This window comes from Nycticebus coucang, chromosome 8, assembly GCF_027406575.1.
Source record: "Nycticebus coucang isolate mNycCou1 chromosome 8, mNycCou1.pri, whole genome shotgun sequence".
Lineage (NCBI taxonomy): Eukaryota > Metazoa > Chordata > Mammalia > Primates > Lorisidae > Nycticebus > Nycticebus coucang.
Genome location: NC_069787.1, coordinates 124433968 through 124442480, shown reverse-complemented (window position 1 = coordinate 124442480; position 8513 = coordinate 124433968). Strand labels below are relative to the sequence as shown.

The window sequence follows — 8513 nt, the reverse complement described above, 5'->3', positions numbered from 1 at the left end:
CTGTGTTTTTCCATGACTATATGCACAGCATTCCTCCTCCTCTGATGGGTAAATTCCAGCTCATTTTTCAAGACGTAGCTCAAATTCATCCCTTGTATCATTCTTTCCTCAGCTCCTACAGGGCAGTGCTGGTGACCTTGGCAGTACTTGGCACAAATCTCTCTGACAAGGGTACCAGGCTTTGGAGCATCTATTTTACATTCAAATCCCGGATCTGCCTGTTTTATCTGAATTTGAGGAAGTTACTTAACATCTTAACCCTCAATTTTATTATTTAAAAAATAGGATTCAGAGTGCTTGCTTTGGCGGCACATATACTAAAATGGGAACAATACAGAGCAGATTAGCGTGGCCCCTGTGCAAGGGTACCACACAGATTGGTAAAGTGTTCCATATTTTTTTACCTGGATGGAGTTGGAACACATTCTTCTTAGTAAAGTATCTCAAGAATGGGAAAAAAAGTATCCAATGTACTCAAAGTATTATGAACCCAATATATAAACACTTACATACTCATACGAATGATAAAACACAAATACAGTTCAGTGAGAGGTAGAGGAGAGGAGGGTGAGGGACATGAAGGGGGGAGGGCGATGGGTGGGAGGACGGAGGGCATTTGGTGGGATCTCACCTAACGAGCACAAGGAAAGGGTACACTTCAAAATAACTAAGAGTGAATTTTAAATGTCTTACCAAAAAAATAAGTAAGTGAAGTGATGGTGATGTTAATCAGCTTGATGTAAGCATTCCACATTATTTATCAATATCATATTGTACCACATAAATGTATACAGTTATGATTTTAATTAAAAAGTAATTAATTAAGAATAGGATTAATAATAACAGCTCCTGAGGTCATTAGGAGGGTTATGTCAGTGATCCCTGGGGGAGCTCAGCGCACAGTAGATGCTCAACGAGCCAAACTCTCATTGTGATGTAGTTTTTTAACCTGCCCACGTCCCCTCTAGGTAATGAGTCTCTCGAGGCCAGGGCTTCTTTGGGTCTTCCCCTGGCACATGACAGGAAAGCCAGCTACAGGGTTGAGTGGCCTATGCAGCTGACCAGGCCTCGTGCTCAGAAAGATCCTGTGCTTGGGATTTAATGCTCTACAATGTTGTTCTGAAATTCTTAACACTTATTTCTTTGAATTTATATTTGCCTTTGAGTTAGTGTCCGTGAAATCCAATGAGGACAATGAGGAGTGCATGGGGGGCTCGGTGCTGGGCTGACATCATCTGCCTGCCTCTCTAGGATGGGTGCTTGCCTGCCTGCTCTCTGCCCCGGGACCCTGGCCCTGCCTCGCCTCTGCTTCCCTCCCTGCCCCAGGAAGGCTGCTCCCTCCACTGAGGGTGGTAACCAGGTCACACCGTTGGGGTAGAAGCATACCCACATCCCACTGTCACTTTGAGGCCCCAGCAGGGCCTCAGCATGGATGGGGAAGGTCTGGAGTTAGATGTGCACCCCTCATGTCTCATGTAGAGCAAGGCAGTGGCTCCAGGCAGGTGACTCAGCTGGGGCCTCTTGCCCAGTGACAGACCCAGGTGCCAGTGCATCTGGTGGGAAGGAGCCTGTCTGCTGTGCACCAGGGCAGCAGGCCCAGGGGAAGCAAAGATTGACTTCGCTGCCTTGAGGGAGGCCCTAAATTTTCATTTGGCCTAAAGTTAGGGCCTGCCAGTTTCATAGTTTATTGAAGAAATGCAAGGTGAAGAGGCTGCAGAGAGGAGTGTGATGATGGAAGTGGACAGCTCTGCAAAGAGGAGGCTCTTTCTCAAAACTCCCAAGCCTAGCAAGGTAGATGGGGGAGGTGGGGAGCCGGAAGGGAACGGGCCATTTCTCAGGTCAACTTGGCACAACGCACGCTTTTCCATGCTCACATACACAGTTCACGTTCCCCTTCTGCTTTCAGCTTACTCCCTCCTTCCTTCCACACGGTTCTATCTCAAGACCCCAAAAACATCTTCTGTTTTTTCTTTTGCCAGGATGAAACAACAATCTACACTTGGAAGAAGGCAAAATAGTGATACAATCTCATTAGAAAGAATTCCTTATCGCGAATCTAATAACTGTGCTCAGACACGTTAAGTGCTTTCTCTTTAGCAGTCACTGTTCATAATGAAAAAGCAATGGGTGATAAATTCTCGGCAGCTTTCAACACAGTCTTTGCAGAGAGCTTCCCACGGGTCAGGGGAGAGAGATTCTGCCTGAGTGCTTTCCAGACCCTTTACTCTGCTTCCAGCAGCTATCTCTTTATTGTCTTCTATTTCCAAACCCCGCAAACATCCCAATCTCTAACGACCATGCCAGTAAAGTTCACATTAGTGACTATGATTTCTTCCCACATGACTTCAAAAAAAGGGACAAAGGCAAAGTGGGCTATGTCACATCAACAAATATTTATGGAGACCCAGTGGCTTGAAATGTCTCTTCATTTGCTTAAATTGGTTCTGGAAAGATACACACACACACACGCACACACACACAGAGACTCGGGGGGGGGGCATGCATACACACAGATCAGGCATCAATTTGTTATCATCTTCTGTGTGTGCAGACTGGGAATATGATTTATAGTAAAACACTAATTAAAATGAAATCGTTGAAAAATATTTGGAAGCGCAGAGGAATTCTTCATAACAGGGTGTGATCTATAGCAGGCAGTTGGAAGCATACATCAAGTCATCCACTTTGCCTGTTAGGAAAAAGCAGGGGAAAAAAGCCACAAATGCAGGAAACTGCACCTCTGTAGGGGCTGGTTTGTTGCAAGATCCAGCATGAAGTTTCACATCCAACAGTCCCTCTCTCTCTGACAATTCTGCATGTGCCTGTCCTTCCACCTCAAAGACTTTCACATTGTATTTTTCAACCCTCTTTCCCGGGTCTCTGCCAGCCCGAGCCACCGGCCCTATTCTGCCCTCCATTCTCTTTTCTTTCCTTCCCCTCCCCTTCTTCTCCCTTTTCTCTCGCTCCTGCCTTTCTTGTTTAAAACCAGCAACAATGTGTGAAATGTTAAATGCGCCGTGTACCGCCAGGCTTAGCGGCATTTCATGTGCTGCATGTTTTAACATTAATTTATCAAAACACAAACATAGCAAAACCATAATGCCAATAGAAACTGGATATTCTGTCATTAAAAAGAAAAAATACCGGGCAAAAATGCAGAAAACAAACCTGGCCAGCATGCAAACTGCTTTGAAAATAAAGTGGGATTTGTTTGCAAGGATTTAAATTGGTAAATTATTTGAATTTCTCCACCCCTGGGTGAATGATTTAGATGGCCTTGACCCCAGCCTGACTGCAGGGATTAATGTGGGATAATGATTGCTGAGGCTATCATTGCAGCCGGCATCATTAATTATCCTTATTGATTGCAGCTTTCAAAGATAAAGCATTATGCTGACTGGAAAATACCCTCTTCCTGCAAGGTCAAGGCTAAAATAGGGAAGCTAAATAATTGCATTAACAAACAAAGAAATAAAAATAACCTCTCAGAACATTGTGTAATTAAGATCCAATTACAACGTTTGTTCTTGTTTACAAAATGACAGAGTTCTTCTTGTCAAGTCATTTTCCCGAAAATTGCTTCAGTACATGATAATTGCATTATAGCAGGTACCCAGGAAGGGGCATTACAAGGGGGATCAGTTTCCTTGGATAGCTGCCACGGCTCTTGCTGTCTGACTCACCTACAAAAGCATGAGAGCCCCAAGGGACTCGTCTAAAAATACTAATGATATGTTAAATGAAGGGGTTAGATGGAGGAAGTAATAATTGGGCCTCAAATCCTATTATATTTCTTTTGGATAGTGTAATGGAGTTTAGAAATATCCCAAGGATATTATCACTAACGTCTTTACTCAACCCCCTTCCCTTCTCTGGCCACATCATTTTCATTGCTGTGAGAATCTTGGCTCCAAAGCCCTGTTTGGTTGTAAATTTCTCCCGTGAAAGGGATCACTATTACAGCTACTCAGCTATTGATCAGATTTTGGACATTTTTTTTCTTTTTTAAACAAGAGCCTTAACTCAAAGCTACCTATGATTTTCTGTGTGAAACTATTTCAGACAATTTGCTTAGGTTTTTCTTCCACTAAAGGTATTCTGCGATATTTCTGAAGCAGCACCTTTTAAGGTCTGATTGGAAAAACAGTGGGCTTGGGGGCCTGACTGCAGGTGCAGGAGTGGTGAGTCCACTTTTTAGCAGCAGAACTTATAACCTAGGCTGGGAAGTTGGTCTTTTAGGGACTGAATTCCTTTATTTGAGAAAGTCAGATCATTAATATGATTCTGCCTTACGATGAATCGAAAACTAAGGACATAACAATACCCCCTGCTATATAAATGATTTTTTCTACAGTGGGAATAGTTGAATAGAAGATGTTTTCAAAATAAAGGGTGATGGTTCATACTTCTCTCCTTTCATATGAGAGAGAGAGAGAGAGAGAGAAAGAGAGAGAGAGATATCTATCCATCATTCATTATTCTCTTTCCATGAGTTAGGAATAGTGTTGTGCTTTTAAAATATTTTATTTAATCCTCACAACCACTCTGTGAAAGATACTGTTATTATTCTCATTTTATAACCAGATGAGAGAAGCCGAATCTCAGAGAAGTTAAGTAATTTTCCTGCCAACACAAAATGAGAAGTGGTGGAGCAGAGATTTGAACTCAGGTCACCCCCACTTCCGACTACGAAGTCTGTGTTCCCTTTTGATCCACGTAGTTACAGGAAAAGACTGCACTTCCTAGGCTTGCATCTCTAACACTTGAACCCAGTCTCCTTTTTCAGTTTCATTGACTAGCCTCATGCATTCTCCGTTTCTTTATATAGAAACGAAAGATGGGTACATTTTTGTTGTAAGAATCTGCACAGTGCATCAGCTTATAGAATAAAATGTGGATGCCCTTTACCTCTAAACCTTAAATCTCCGGATGTAGCAACTACTTAGAGTCTGGTGTGCAGTTTTTTATACCCTTCTTTTGGTATACCTACATGCATACACATTATTTTTTATTTCACATATAATGGGATTGTAAGTTTTATTCTGCAACTTGTCTCTTTTCCTTAAAATTAAACCTAAGAGAGATTTTCAAGAAGTACATATAGGCTGCCCACGCCTATAATCCTGGGCTCTGGGAGGTTGAAGTGGGTAGATTCTTGGGCTCAGGAGTTTAAGACCAGCCTGAGCAAGAGCAAGACCCTGGCTCAATTAAAAAATAGGAAAAAAGAGAACTAGCTGGGTGTTGTGCACACCTGTAATCCCAGCTGTAATTGTCTGAGGCAATTTGTAGTCCCAGCTATTTGGGAGGCTGAGACAAGAGGATCATTTGAGCCCAGGAATTTGAGGTTGCTGTAAGGTATGATGATACCATGGCACTCTACCCAGGTGATACTATCTCAAAAAAAAAAAAAAGGATATATAGATCTATCTTTTTCTTTATAATGCCTTTGTAGACTTCCAGTGTAGGAATGTATCATAATTTATATAACCTGCCACTTACTGTGGGGCATTTAGGTTGTTTCCAATTATTATACAATTACAGGCAGTGCTGCAACAAACATCTGTGTACATCTATCTTTGTGAACATATGTGACTAAGTTATGTTTCTAGAAGTCAAATTTCTGGGGCAAAAGATGTTTGCATTATAGATTTTGGTAGATAATAAAAAATTGCCCCTCAGAAAGGCTATCAGTCTGCACTACCGTGGTCGAGGAATGGGCCTGATTTCCTCCATATTCACAAACACAGGATATAATTAGTCTTCTGATTTTTCTGCCAGTGTTTTTTTGATGAGAAATTGTATCTTATTATGTTTCTAAATTTCACTTTTATAAGGGGGTAAACTATTTTTATATGTTTATTGACATACTGTTTTTTGTCTCATAAGGTAAATATTCAGATTTTTTCTCGTGACTTGTTTAACAGACATTTGTCTGGGGTTTTTTGTTAGCTTGGTTTTTTTTATGCTGAGTACAGAGACTCCCTTTATTTATTTATTTATTTTTTATTCATAACTGTGTATATTAATGCATTTATGGGGTTCAGTGTACTGATTTGATATACAATGTGAAATGCTTACATTGAACTGATTAACACATCAGTTAACTTTTCTTAAGAGTTTTGAAATATACAGTGGCATCATGCACATTAGGTAAGGTCCTCCCAAATACCTTTCCTCCTTCTGTCCCCCTCTCCCCACCGTCTCTCTCTTCTTCCCTTCTACTTTCTGGCCTATAGTTATGTTTTATCATTTGTATGAATGTATAGGTGATTATATATTGATTTCATAGTAGTAGTGAGTACTTTGGATACTTTTTTTCCCCATTATTGAGATACTTTACTAAGAAGAATGTGTTCCAGCTCCATCCAAGTAAACATAAAAGATGAGAAGTCTCCATCATTTTTATGGCTGCATAGTATTCCATGGTGTACATATACAACAATTTATTAATCCATTCATGAGTTGATGGGCATTTGGGCTATTTCCATGTCTTGGCAATTATGAATTGGACTGCAATAAACATTCTGGTGCTAATGTCTATGTTGTAAAATGATTTTTGATTATCTGGATATATACCTAGTAGAGGAATTGCAAGATTGAATGGTAGGTCTACTTTAAGTTCCTTGAGTATTCTTCGAACTTCTTTCCAAAAAGGTCATGTTAGTTTGCATTCCCACCAGCAGTATAGAAGCATTCCCTTCTCTCTGCACCCACGCCAATATCTGTAGTTTTGGGATTTTGTGATGTGGGCTAATCTTGATGGAGTTAGCTGATAGCTCAAAGTGGTTTTGATTTGCATTTCTCTGATGATTAAAGATCATGAGCATTTTTTTCATGTGTTTGTAGGCCGTGCACCTGTCTTCATCAGAGAAGTTTCTGTTCAAGTCTCTGTGGTTTCTAGTTATCAGACCTTTGTCGGAAGCATAACCAGCAAAAATCTTCTCCCATTCTGAAGGCTGTCTGTTTGCTTTACTTACTCTTGGCTGTGCAAAAGCTTTTTCGTTTGATCAGATCCCAGTAATGTATTTTTGGTGTTGCTTCAATTGCCCGGAGGTGGGGGGGAGAGGGTCCTCCTCATAAAATATTCTCCCAGGCCAATTTCTTCAAGTGTTTTTCCTACTCTGTTCTAGTATTTTTATAGTTTCATGACTTAAGTTTAAATGTTTTATCCAGTGAGAATCAGTTTTGTTAATGGTGAAGGGTGAGGGTCCATTTTCAGTCTTCTACAGGTTGCCAGCCTGTTCACCCAGCACCATTTGTTAAATAGGGAATCTTTCCCCCACTGACTATTTTTGATAAGCTTATTGAAGATCAAATGACGATAAGTAGCTGAGTTCATCTCTTGGTTCTCTATTCTGTTCCATACATCTACCTCTCTGTTTTTGTGCCAGTACCATGCTGTTTTGATGACTATCGATTTATAGCAATGGTTCTCAACCTTTCTAATGCCTCCTAATGCTGAGACCCTTTAATACAGTTCCTCATGTTTTGGTGACCCCGACCATAAAATTATTTCTGTCGCTACTTCATATAACTATAATTTTGCTACTATTAAGAAGCATACTGTAAATATCCGATATGCAGGATGTATTTTCATTGTTACAAAGGGGTTGTGACCTACAGGTTGAGAGCCACTAACTTATATAGTATTGCCTGAAGTCTGGTAACATGATACCTCCTGATTTGTTTTTATTTCTGAGTAATGAATTGGCTATTCGAGGCTTTTTCTGATTCCATATAAAACGAAGCACTATTTTTTCAAGCTCTTTAAAGTATGACAGTGGTGTTTTAATGGGGATTGCTTTAAATCTGTGGATTGCTTTGAGTAGTATGGATATATATTTTTTTTTGTAGAGACAGAGTCTCACTTTATAGCCCTCAGTTGAGTGCCATGGCATCACACAGCTCACAGCAACCTCCAACTCCTGGGCTTACGCGATTCTCTTGCCTCAGCCTCCCGAGTAGCTGGGACTACAGGCGCCCGCCACAACGCCCGGCTATTTTTTGGTTGCAGTTCGGCTGGGGCCGGGTTTGAACCCGCCACCCTCGGTATATGGGGCCGGCGCCTTACCGACTGAGCCACAGGCGCCGCCCGTAGTATGGATATTTTAACAAGCATCATAGAACCCTGGCCTGGCCAATTTGTTACACTTACCTGAGTCACTGAAGCTGCGAAAGCACAATTTTAGTATTTAGACAATTATCAGTACCCCGTGGCAGCTGTGACGGTGCCAGTGGCCGTGTCTTCATTGACTGCTCCGGGCTGCCCATCCCCCCTTTGCTGTTGCTCAGGTCCCAAGCTTCCCGTTGCTGTGGTAAGCTACCTGATAGCCTCTCAAGAAATTCTTTTTGCTTGCTTTTAGCCAGAGATAATTTCTATTGATCACAACAACAACAACACTCCAAAAGTTATAGTAATTAACAGGAGAGTGGATCATAGTTGAGAGACCCTTATGTAGATAAGAAAAATCTGGAATTGTAATAGCCTGAATGGGGATGAACACCATGTAGAT

General features: G+C 41.2%; 1 non-coding gene across 1 annotated transcript; it reads left to right on the top strand.

Moving 5' to 3' along the window:
- Positions 1-293: 293 nt before the first annotated feature.
- Positions 294-400, top strand: LOC128592922 (U6 spliceosomal RNA). Its single transcript, XR_008382132.1, has one exon. It is a non-coding gene; the product is annotated as a U6 spliceosomal RNA (small nuclear RNA).
- Positions 401-8513: the final 8113 nt, after the last annotated feature.